General features: G+C 43.1%; 1 protein-coding gene across 1 annotated transcript in view; it reads left to right on the top strand.

Moving 5' to 3' along the window:
• Positions 1–3,679: 3,679 nt before the first annotated feature.
• Positions 3,680–11,350, top strand: part of TNFSF18 (TNF superfamily member 18) — a gene marked incomplete at its 3' end in the record, with an annotated part of 115,598 nt that continues 107,927 nt past the window's right edge. Inside the window, exon 1 of the mRNA XM_079698180.1 lies at positions 3,680–3,709. The remainder of the gene's footprint in view (positions 3,710–11,350) is intronic.

Genomic DNA, 11,350 nt, shown 5'->3' with positions numbered 1-11,350 from the left:
GAGAGAGAGGGAAAGATCAGTTAGACCATCTCTGGTAGTAAAAGTTGCAAGAGGTCAAACTCAAGTGTTGGCTGGTGACCATGTTTTACCCCAATGTGGAGGAGACCACTCAGCAATGAGAGAGGATGAGATCCATGTGCAGAGAAATGTGAAAGAGACTGAAAGGGAGTCCTGGCAGCAATGAGTACCCAGCTCCAGTTGGGTTTTATTACATTGTTAACCTTGCTAACTCCTTATCCTTAAGAGTTGTGTGTGAGACATTTCACAGAAATAAGGACATGAGTTTCTGGTCTCCAGTGAGGGTGCCATAAAAAACATGCCGTGTGGAGCACTTTCTTCAGTTAGGTCTGCTTGGAATAGCATTTGCCTGAAGGACTGAAGACATCCAGTTATTTCTAGATTGCCCTTGCCTCAAAAAAGTGCCTGAAGAAAATTTTTTTTTTTTTTCTGTTTGTTACCCAGACCAGTGCAGGTGGAGCAGTCGGGGGAAGCTTTGCCAATGAGGTCAGCTACTGCCAGGCCTGGAAGCACAGTGGAGCGTAGGCAGGTGGAATAAAGCCGCGGGGAATCTCCAGGTGAGGTGAACAGTGAGAGCTAAGCGTGGTGGTGGGGCTGAGCTGGAAGGTCTGAACATCAGAACTACGGGTCAGTGGGAGGGCAGCAGATGAGTGTCCATGCTGGGTTGTAGTGGGGGTCCAGTGGACAGATGGGTGAAAGTGGTTGTAGCATGTTTTGAAAGCCAGACAGAAGAGTTTCAAAATTATGTTGAGGACACTGAAGAGCCATTGACCAAAGTAGATTTGGAGGAGGCTAATTTGAAGCTGTGGAGAAATGGTACCTGTTGAAGTAATCAGGCCCCTGGTACCTGCCAGAGCCCAGAGCCAGCATTTGTGATACTGACATTTAAGCCCAAGAGACCCATTAGTAGGACTGCTTTAAAATGGCTGCCCCTTGGGGAAACACCAGGGTTCCTGAAAAGCAGCCTTTTCAATTATACAACATTTTCCTTCTAATCAAAGATCCACTTTGAAAACTTTTAAATTGGGCTTAAAGTGAGGACTAAGGGACTAAGTGACATGGGGCCCCACTTTTGACTCCTTACCCTTAGTGGGGAGCCCTTATCAGCACTCTCGGCTCTGTGCAAAGAATGGGGAGGTCACCCTAGCCCCAGAACTGGCTTTTCTGTCTATCTGGGAGAAGGAGATGGGTGACCCTCATCTGAAGAAAATTTTTAAACATTTTTTTTAATTTCTTGAGACATTTATTTACTTTGTAAAAAAAAACATTTTGAGGCTAGTTCTTCTCAGCAACTAAGACAGGATCCTGAGCTTTGTGAAAATACCTGGTGACTTGAATTTGAAAAAGGTAACGTGTTGGAGCATTCAATGGAAAAAACCTGCCCCTTAGGTACAAATCCAGGCTAGCGATGTTTGGAATGCAAAAAAGAATCTAAGGAATTAAATTAGAACTCATTATTATCTGCAGAGCATGTCTTTTAGGCTTTGGGATTGAGCCAGTTTGTGCTGTTTGAAGTTGAGATGTGGAAACATACACCCAAGAAATTTCCCTTTTGTTGTTAGCACAAGTCAATACCTGGGAAGCTGGTTGAGAAGAGGTGCAGTGAGGTGTGCCCTGTGATGATTCCTTCCTTTTCATTCACAAGAACCTGGCTCCGCTCTCCCCACCTCAGGGCAGGAGGTGACTGAAGAGTCTGTACAAGGCCAGCAAAGTCAGGCAGAAAGTCCATGATGTAGCTCCACAGACTGCAGCTGAGAAGGGAACCACTAGTTCAATAAAACGAAACCTGAGAGAGAAGTGGGCAAAGGGAGAGGAGAGGAGCGGGGCGCTGGATCAGTGTAATAGGATGTTCATAGCTGGGTCTTCAAACTGGAGTCCCCCCTCAACCTACAGGTACACCAGAGATTAAGGAGAACATGCCGGGTGGTCCTTTCTGGACTTTCTTTATTAAAAAGAAAAAAAAATCCTTTTCAGACTTTACATAACAAGGAACCCAAAAAAGGGAAGGGGGTAGGTTTGGTACTTGCAAAGCCTCCTTTAATTAGGCACAAGTCAGTGTTCCACTGGCATATTTTGCACGATTTCAAGAAGAATCATTATTCCAAGTCCTCAGGGTGGTAGAATTACCTTGGCACCAAACCCCAGGGGTCTACTCCAAGCCCCTCCATCTCTCCAGGAGCAGGGACCCAGCCTCGATCGCCTGGTGTTAGGGAGGCAGAACCTTATGGGACCACTAAAGAATCCGGCAGTTGGGGGGATAAAGGCAGGTCAACAAAGGTTTGAGGGTGGGACAGGGCTCTGATGCGTGAAAGGAGGAGTCTGGATATATTTCTGAGCCCAAGGCTAATCCAGCGAGTAGCTGCAGCTCCTCAGGAGTGTGCCAAGTGAAGGAAGTAGATATTTGGTTTCACTTTTTAAAGTAATCACAACTTAGAGAAACTGGAAGAGATAAGATCCCTCCAGGGCTTCTGCTTTGATGATGCAATTGGGGCTGGGAGGGAGCAGCTGTGATGCAAATAGCTTGGGCCAGCCCAGGAGGAATCTCTGGTGCGTGGAACAGTCTTTTGGTTAGGAAAAAAAGTGGCATCCTTGCCCAGTGGGAGGAACAGGCAGCTCAGACTTTTGCTTTCTTGAATCCACCCACTGAATGGAGACACAGCTGCAAGGGATGAAATCCACGTTCCTGATCAGTCTGCTCCTCTGACTTTAAGGAGTAGATTTTTTCCCCCGCCTCTGTGGAAGGGTCTTTTAACAAAGATAAAATAACTTGTTTAGCAAAGGATAAAATAACTTGTTCTTCTCAGGACAGAAAATTGATCCTCCAGATCTGTGCCAGCACCTTTATTTCACACAGCTGATTTGTGACCCACCTGGAAAATCAGGAAGCTGCAGCTCACAGGAGGCTCACAGTTAAAGAAAGTAGAAGGCAGCCCAGGCTAAACAAATGCCAGCCCTTAAACTGCTTGTGCAAGAACTGAAGAACAGACTTCCTCAGGGGGTTATTCTGTCCTTCTGTGTCAAAACAGAACTGCTGACTTCAGCGAAAAAGACACATGCTTTGCACGATCATTTCCAGTACTGATGACAGAGTTACATTGGTTCACAGGGCCTCATACTTTCATTTACTTAATTTATAAATCACACCTTCTCCTCACTCAAAAAAAAAAAAAAACTGTGGTAGCATATTGCAAAACAAGCAAAATGGGCATCCATGTGATCACAGTAGAAACAAGGTAAGACAGGTAGAGGGACATGTTTGGTTAGAAGATATGCCAAAAGGAAAATCAATATTATTTCGGTGAATTGTGCATTCAAGTAGCCAAAAGAAAGCAGTCAAAGAAAGAGCCAAGTAGCCGAAGAAAGAAGGAAGGAAGGTGTATGATCAAGCCACTCAAGATGGCTGTTTTCTTGCTCTCTGTACCAACCCCCCGGGACCAGTGCCTGCTTCACCTACACCCTACTTACAATGGCTGACCTTCCTACATACTTGCCCCAGACCCCAGCTGGTGATTGTTCTAATCAAAGGGGTGGGGCCTGCCCCTCTGCTAGTTTCCATGGTAACTGAAGAGCCAACCTGACTTAAATTCCCACTCTAACTGGCAATCTTCCCTTCCTTCCAGGAGGGAAGCCTGCGCCATGTCCTGCTGGCCGCTCGCTGTGGGAAGTCGCTCCAGGACCTTGCTTCAAACGTGTAAGCTCCCCCATCCATGAAACCATTGATGTCTCTGTTGCTGACTCTGGGCTTTCTTCCGTCTTAAAGTTGGGCAAGTGCAGGCTTTGTAGGTGTGCCGACTGCAGCCCAACCGAAGGAAAGAGGGAAGGGAGGAAACAACACTTACTGAATACCTCGCTCTTCTATCCTTGTGCTGGGCACTTATCTTATTTCCTCCAGTTCTTAGCACAGCCCTAGGAGAGATACTGTTTCCTCTGTTTTACAAATGAGGACAGAGAGATTAAATACATCAGTTCAGGATTGCAGGACTACTAGATGGGATTAGGATACATGCTCATTGAGGATCCGGGAAGACAGTGAGGCCCAGTGCTTAAGAGTGTGTTTTAGGGCTTCCCTGGTGGCGCAGTGGTTGAGAGTCCGCCTGCTGATGCAGGGGACGCGGGTTCATGCCCCGGTCTGGGAAGATCCCACATGCCGCAGAGCGGCTGGGCCCGTGAGCCATGGCCGCTGAGCCTGCGCGTCCGGAGCCTGTGCTCTGCAATGGGAGAGGGGCCATAGCAGTGAGAGGCCCGCGTACCGAGAGAAAAAAAAAAAAGAGTATGTTCTAAAGAACCAGCCACCTGGGTTCAAGTCCTGGCACCATCAAGTACTACCTGTGTGCCTTCCGACACATTCTTTAAACTCTTCCTGCCCTATCTCTGAAATGGGGATAAAGAGGATTGCATGAGGAAATCTGTAAAGCAAGTACTAGTATTTGGAATATAGTTAACGCTCAAAAGCTGGTAGGAGTGGGTGGGGTACTGTGTTTTGTTTTGTTTTGTTTTTATTTATTTAAATTTTTTTTTTTTTTTTTTTTTTTGCGGCACGCGGGCCTCTCACTGTTGTGGCCTCTCCTGTTGCGGAGCACAGGCTCCGGATGCACAGGCCCAGCGGCCACGGCCCACGGGCCCAGCCGCTCCGCGGCACGTGGGATCCTCCCGGACCGGGGCACAAACCCGCGCCCCCTGCATCGGCAGGCGGACTCCCAACCACTGCGCCACCAGGGAAGCCCTAAAAATTTTTTTATTATTTTTTTTAGTTCCTGGATCTCTGCCTTAGTCTATTCAGACTCCTCTAACAGAAAACCATAGACTGGGTGGCTTATAAACAACAGAAATTTATTTCTTACACTTTTGGAGGCTGGGAAGTTCAAGACTGAGGCACTGGCAGATTCCATGTTTGGTGTGGACTTCTGGTTCACAGACAGCTGTTTTCTCACTGTCTTCGCATGGTAGAAGGGGTGAGGGAGCTCTTTGGGGGTCTCTTTTATTAGGTCACTAATTCCATTCATGTAGGTTCCACCTTCATGACCTAATAACCTCCCAAAGTCCTCACCTCCTAATACCATCACATTGAAGCTTAGGATTTCAACATGTGAATTTTAAGGGGACACAAATCAGTCTATAGCAATATCTCTTTAAAAATAAGTTTGAAACAGTGTCTGTCTTACATTCCTCTACCATGATTATCCCTACATTTATGACTGCATACTCTATCACCTCTTACTGATAAGTATTATTGGTAATACTCTCTATAGAGAGAATAGAAAGATAATTCAATCTTTTATGGCTGATCAAAAAAATTTGTTTTGGTTTCTGCTTTGCCTAGATACTTTTTTAATATGGACGTTACTTTTTAGAGCAGTTTTATGTTCACGGCATGCTTGAAAGGAGATTTCTATATATTCCTATATTCTCTCTACCCCCACCTATGCGTAGCCTCCCCCATTATTAACAACGCCCTCTAGAGTGATACATTTGTTATAATTGATGAATTTGCATTGAGACATCATAATCACCCCCATTCTCTTGACAGTATCTTTCACAGAGCAGAAAATTTTAATTTTAATGAAGTCCAGTTTATCAATTCTTTCCTGGATTGTGCCTTTGATGTGGTATCTAAAAAGTTATCACCAAACCTGAGGTCATTTCTGCTGTGTTTTCTCCTATGTTATCTTCTAGGCGTTTTATGGTTTTTCCTTTTGCATTTAGATCTGTGGTCCATTTTAAGTTAACTTTTGTGAAGGGTGTAATGTATGTGTTTAGATTCTTTTGTTTTTTGACATGTGATGTTGAGATGTTCCAGCACCATTTGCTGAAAAGACTATCTTTGCTCCATTGTACTGCCTTTGCCTTTGTCAGAAATCAGTTGACTATATTATGTGGGTCTATTTCTGTGTTCTCTATTATGTTCCATTGATCTATTTATCTATTCTTTTACCAATACAAAATTTGTTTTTTACTAATAGAAGCTGGGAAATTTTCTTTCATCTTCACCACTTGCTATTAAATGCCACAGCTATAACTTCTTGCCCTAAGATAAAGCATAAGAGAACTCCAGCCCTGAGATCTCGAAGGACGTCTCCTCAATAGCTGACAGCTGCTGCCTCAGCAGGTGGTCTGAATTGGTCAAGTTTTTCAGCTCCCAGTTTCCTGTCCCGGCTGGATGAATTTTCAGGGTATGAGAAGGTCGTGAAGCCTAAATCATAGTGGCTCACAAAGCAACATCTCATTCAGATTCTTCTCCTTGGGGTCAATGATAGAGTTCAGATGCCTGACAAGGGCATAAGGGGCAGGTAGTTCCTGGGGCCAGGTGCATGTGTAGTAGTACTGGCAGCCCATGGGCCACATGCTAGCCTTTCCTTGGCTGCCCCCTTCCCTGGTAAGGAGCTGGCAGGTCCAAGTGGATATGCCTACATGGAGCCTGTGGACTATACCATATTTACCTGCTTCCAGGCTTACTTGCTTGGGCATTTCCCTGGGCCAGTCATCTAGTGAGTGAACCATGCTTGTGTTGTGCCCTTCTTTAGGCTTCCAAGTTATCAGGGCAGGAGGTTGCATCAAGGATGGAAAGGGTAGGGAGTGGGGAGTGCTGTGGACATACCTTGGATGTGTAAGTTAAGGTGTGAGATCCCTCAATGTGTAGGAAGGAGCCAAGGGCTGGAAGAGCAAGGGTAGGGGTGCAGCAATTTTCCATACCAAGTTTGAAGAGGCCAAGAATTCTGAATTTGTACCTGACCTTCCAGATCATTATGAAGGCATATTTGTCAGAGTAATAGGACAGGACATATTTTATTTAACAGTTTGATACTTGATTTTAACTTTCACATAGGTAGGTGTATGGTATGAGGAAGACCATTTGTACTCTTTCCCATGGCCCCACAAATTTGGGGGGTGGACCTGTTGGTGAGTGATAGACATGGGACCACAATTCAGTATTCTGGGTTCCTTGTTAAAGTCCTTTCAACTGTTTTAATGAGCTTGGCTTGTCCTTACTAAAAACAACTAGTTTGTTGTTTCCTAGATTTCCTCTGGTTTTATCCTGCTGGTCAAGTGTAAAATCTGATGCTGAATCAGAGAAAGTATAGTTACCCTAAATTAAGTTAAAATATAGTTTGCTTTGGGCACCCACTCTCCCCTGACTCTTCTCTTCCCAGGCACAGTACCTTGTGCTGTGGCCCATGAGCTCACCCTCTTTCTCCCTCTTTCTCTCTGTAAAATTCATCCAAGGGATGACCCAAGCCTAGGTCCGAGAGCTAGCCGCAGAATTGCTATTTGTAGGGATAGAGACAGAGCTTGGACAGGCAGGCTGGGGTACTCACATGTGTTCATGGCTCATCACATTACGGAACAGATCCAGAGGTGGAAAGGGGAAGCAGACTGTGGGCTGGGGGTCCAGGGACCAGCTCTGTCATGCTACCACATTCAAGAACAGAACTCTGAGCAGAATATGAAAATTCCGAATTTGAACTTGGTTTTCCAAACTATTATAATCCATGTAAGATGATACAAAATATTTAATTTAACAGCCTCTTACTTTGACTTAGAACTTTCAAATATGTAGAAGGTGGTACATGAGTCTTGATTTATTTTTTCACACCTGGACTTGAAACTGTTATGAGTAGACTTCTGCTTAGAAGGATTTTCTCCCTGTAGGCTATGCTTCTCTTCTTTCTGGATAAAGGCCTGGTGATTTCCATCATAAAGTCTACTGTCAGAGGTAGATAGAGACTTTCAAACCTGACCACTGGCTGACCTTTACTTTCTTGCTGGTTTAAGGCAAAGGGGTCTTATATAGATTTTCAAATTGGACCTCAGCTTGTATCTGACCTTCCATGTTTTCTTAGGTCCCTCCTGAAGTTTTCCGCTATCCTGGGTGGGTTGAGAATTAGCAGAGGATAAAGTCCTCGTACTCCACCCTCTCTTTTTTCCACTCCAACCTCAAAAACACATGCACACACATGCACAGAGCCACACAAGATTCTTGTAAAAACCGGGACTCCTATTCTCATCACTGAGGTTTTCTGGAGCTTCCTTCCTCCTCTTACTGCTCTAGGGCATTTTCCACTCAAAACCATTGACTCAAAAGAAAAAAAAAAAAACACCCTTGATAAAAAAAGAAAAGGGAAGGGTTCTTGTCAGAACATGGGGAACAAAATTCTGAAAATAGCTCAGATTCTCCTACAGACATGATGCAAGTGTTATTAAGTTGAGGAATTGTTGACACCAATGACATCATTGCTGATCCTTTGCTCTTTTTCTCATTCTTTCCCATCAGTATTTCCTGAAATCTGGGTTCTGGGCAGTGACCCTTGAATGCAACCTTGTAAACAAGCACCCACAATGCTTACAAGAAAATCTTAGAGCTATGGCCCCCTTTAAACTTATATTTAAATATATTTGTAAATATAAATTTAAATATACGAAACATGTAAGTGTATATTTAAATATATTAATAAATATATATATATATATATATATATTTTTTGGCGATACGCGGGCCTCTCACTGTTGTGACCTCTCCCGTTGTGGAGCACAGGCTCCGGATGCGCAGACTTAGCGGCCATGGCTCACGGGCCTAGCTGCTCCATGGCATGTGGGATCTTCCTGGACCGGGGAACGAACCCGTGTCCCCTGCATTGGCAGGCGGACTCTCAACCACCGTGCCACCAGGGAAGCCCTAAATATATTTTTATAATATAAAATAATATAATTAAAATTATATTTTTATAGAGATATATACCAACTGGGGGCTTATTTACTATAAATACCTCTTTAAATTTTCCTGGTATGGGGCTTCCCCGGTGGCACAGTGGTTAAGAATCTGCCTGCCAATGCAGGAGATATGGGTTCGAGCCCTGGTCTGGGAAGATCCCACATGCCATGGAGCAACTAAACCTGTGCACCACAGCTACTGAGCCTGCGCTCTAGAGCCCTTGAGCCACAACTACTGAGCCCACGTGCCACAACTACTGAAGCCCACATGCCTAGAGCCTGTGCTCCGTAACAAAGTCACCACAATGAGAAGCCCTCTCACCACAACAAAGAGTAGCCCCCGCTCGCCACAGTTAGAGAAAGCCTGCACGCCGCCACAAATAATAAATAAATAAATAAAATAAATTAAAAAAAAATTTCCTGGTATGGTGAAAGGGATTTAAGGAGATAGAGATGGGATAAATGCAATCAGGAGAAAAATAAAAATTTAGGAACTGACCAGATGTTGCTGATAAAATTGGACACAACTCAATAAGTTTTAGGAGGCCAAAGACATTAAGATAATTCATTGGTCCGTTCATTTATTCAACTCATATTTCTCTTTTCTTCTTTCTACTCTAACAAAATGGATTAAAGCAGCTAAATTGTATTTATTGTGACTGGCAAGGACTGTGTACACTATTCTGGAAAATATAAGATTGTGACACAGCTGTTCAGTAGTTCAAAGCTGTTACGAAAGGAAAACGTGTATCTGAGAAAGTGAAAACAGTATAAGACTATCAGAGATACTGGCCCTGAGTTTTATCTCATTTCCCTATTCCATATGTTATGTTATGACCAGAGTTAGCTTTCTAAAATGAAAATCTCATCGCATAAATCTGCCTAAAACCGTTAGTGGGTTCTCGTTATTTATTGGAGAAAGTTGAAGTGCCTTAGCATTGTGTACAAAGTGTCCATGACCTTGTTCCTGGCTACCTTTCTGGACTCATCTCCAGTCACTGCCTCTTCTCCCTGTGTGTAGAATGGCAGCTTCCAGAGAGCCATGACTATATCTTACTCATCCTTGACCTCCCAGTGTCATAGTGGAGGCTTCAGGAGCACTTTATTTTTAATTAATAGAGCCTTTTCCATCCATGAATCTTTTCTCTAAACTACTTTATGGTGGAATTTAACACATACAGAAAACCTCATAAAACAAATGAACACAAGTGTAATTACCACTTCATTCAAAAACTAGAACATTGCTGGCTCACCAGAAGTCCTCTTCATGCCCTTTCCTAATCACATCCCCTTTTCTCTCCCCAAAGATAACCACTCACCCCACCTATTCACCTGTTCTCAGCTCAAGCCCACAATCCCCACACACCACTTCACTTCTGGGATATTCTCCTGAGCTCATACAGACCTCTGATAACTTCCTTTGTCTCTGATCTTTAAAGCACCTAGTTTCTTTAGCATTCATTTGGCACCTAGTCACCTATAGCATCTCTTTATAAAGTTACATTTATGGTATTCTTCTTGTATTGTTTATATTATTTTGCCTTCACTGTAGGTATCTTTATCTGTTCAAATACTTTTTGATGTTTATAGTCTATATTGCTATTGTCTATGTTTTATGTTTATAGTTAAATATTCATTAAGTATCTATAATGAGATCTTATTGACAGACATATCAAAGCATGTAAAAGACAGATATACTCAACCCAATAAAGAGAAAGAGCCAAGTATAGTCTACACAACGACACACAGAGAAAGAGAGAGCAAGATATTGTTCTGATGTAGTGCACGTAAGTATTCAAGAGTTTCACACACTGAAAATCTTAATTTCTCTCTCCCCTATTATTCATTTCCTCAAACCAGAGCAAGTGTTAGGAAATCCAGATATGCTTCAGATATAATCTTCAAACAGATTAAGGTTTTGAGGAAAGAAGACATTTAGGATCAAGCAGTACCTGTCCTCTTTAGCATTTTACTTCAGAGGAAACATTGCCAGAACATGGGCCACACTATTGGTTGAACTCCTGACATGGATACTCCAGGAAGGATTCCACATTGTCAGGGAAACTGGAAGAGATGACACTGAAAATCCTTTCCTACCTTATGATGGCATAGATGAATGAAAGCCATTGCCAATCTAAATATAATGATTAAGTCTGTAGTTTTACTTAGAAACGAAGTTGGTGCTGAAAGCTCAGTTCTAAGACATGGGATTGTGATTCAACTAGCTCCCAGATTCCACCCACTAAATATGGTTGACACTTTTAGTCAACCTATATCCATCATTTCAACTCTTGGGTGGAATAATAAATGTTAAACATGTGAACGTGAATTATCTTTCCTTGCTTTTCACATACTGTTAGTGACCACCACCCCTGTGTCACCTATACTTTTCTTGCAGAATTTTACTCATTCTTTGAGATTCAAATAAAACATATCATCCCATATGAAATCTACCTTGATCTCTCATGAAAGTTAGGGCTTTGTCTATTCTGCTTAACAACACTTTTTTTCCTTAAAATACTCAACACATTGTATTTCAGTGTATTTATCTGCCCCACAGAATTATAAGCTCCTCAACTTTAAGGGCTGGGTTTTATTTAGTACTAGACCTGTGGTAGGTGCTCAA

The sequence above is a fragment of the Hyperoodon ampullatus genome (assembly GCF_949752795.1).
Source record: "Hyperoodon ampullatus genome assembly, chromosome: 2".
Classification (NCBI taxonomy): Eukaryota; Metazoa; Chordata; class Mammalia; order Artiodactyla; family Ziphiidae; genus Hyperoodon; species Hyperoodon ampullatus.
The sequence above is the reverse complement of the archived record's forward strand: the minus strand, read 5'-3'. Positions and strand labels throughout refer to the sequence as shown.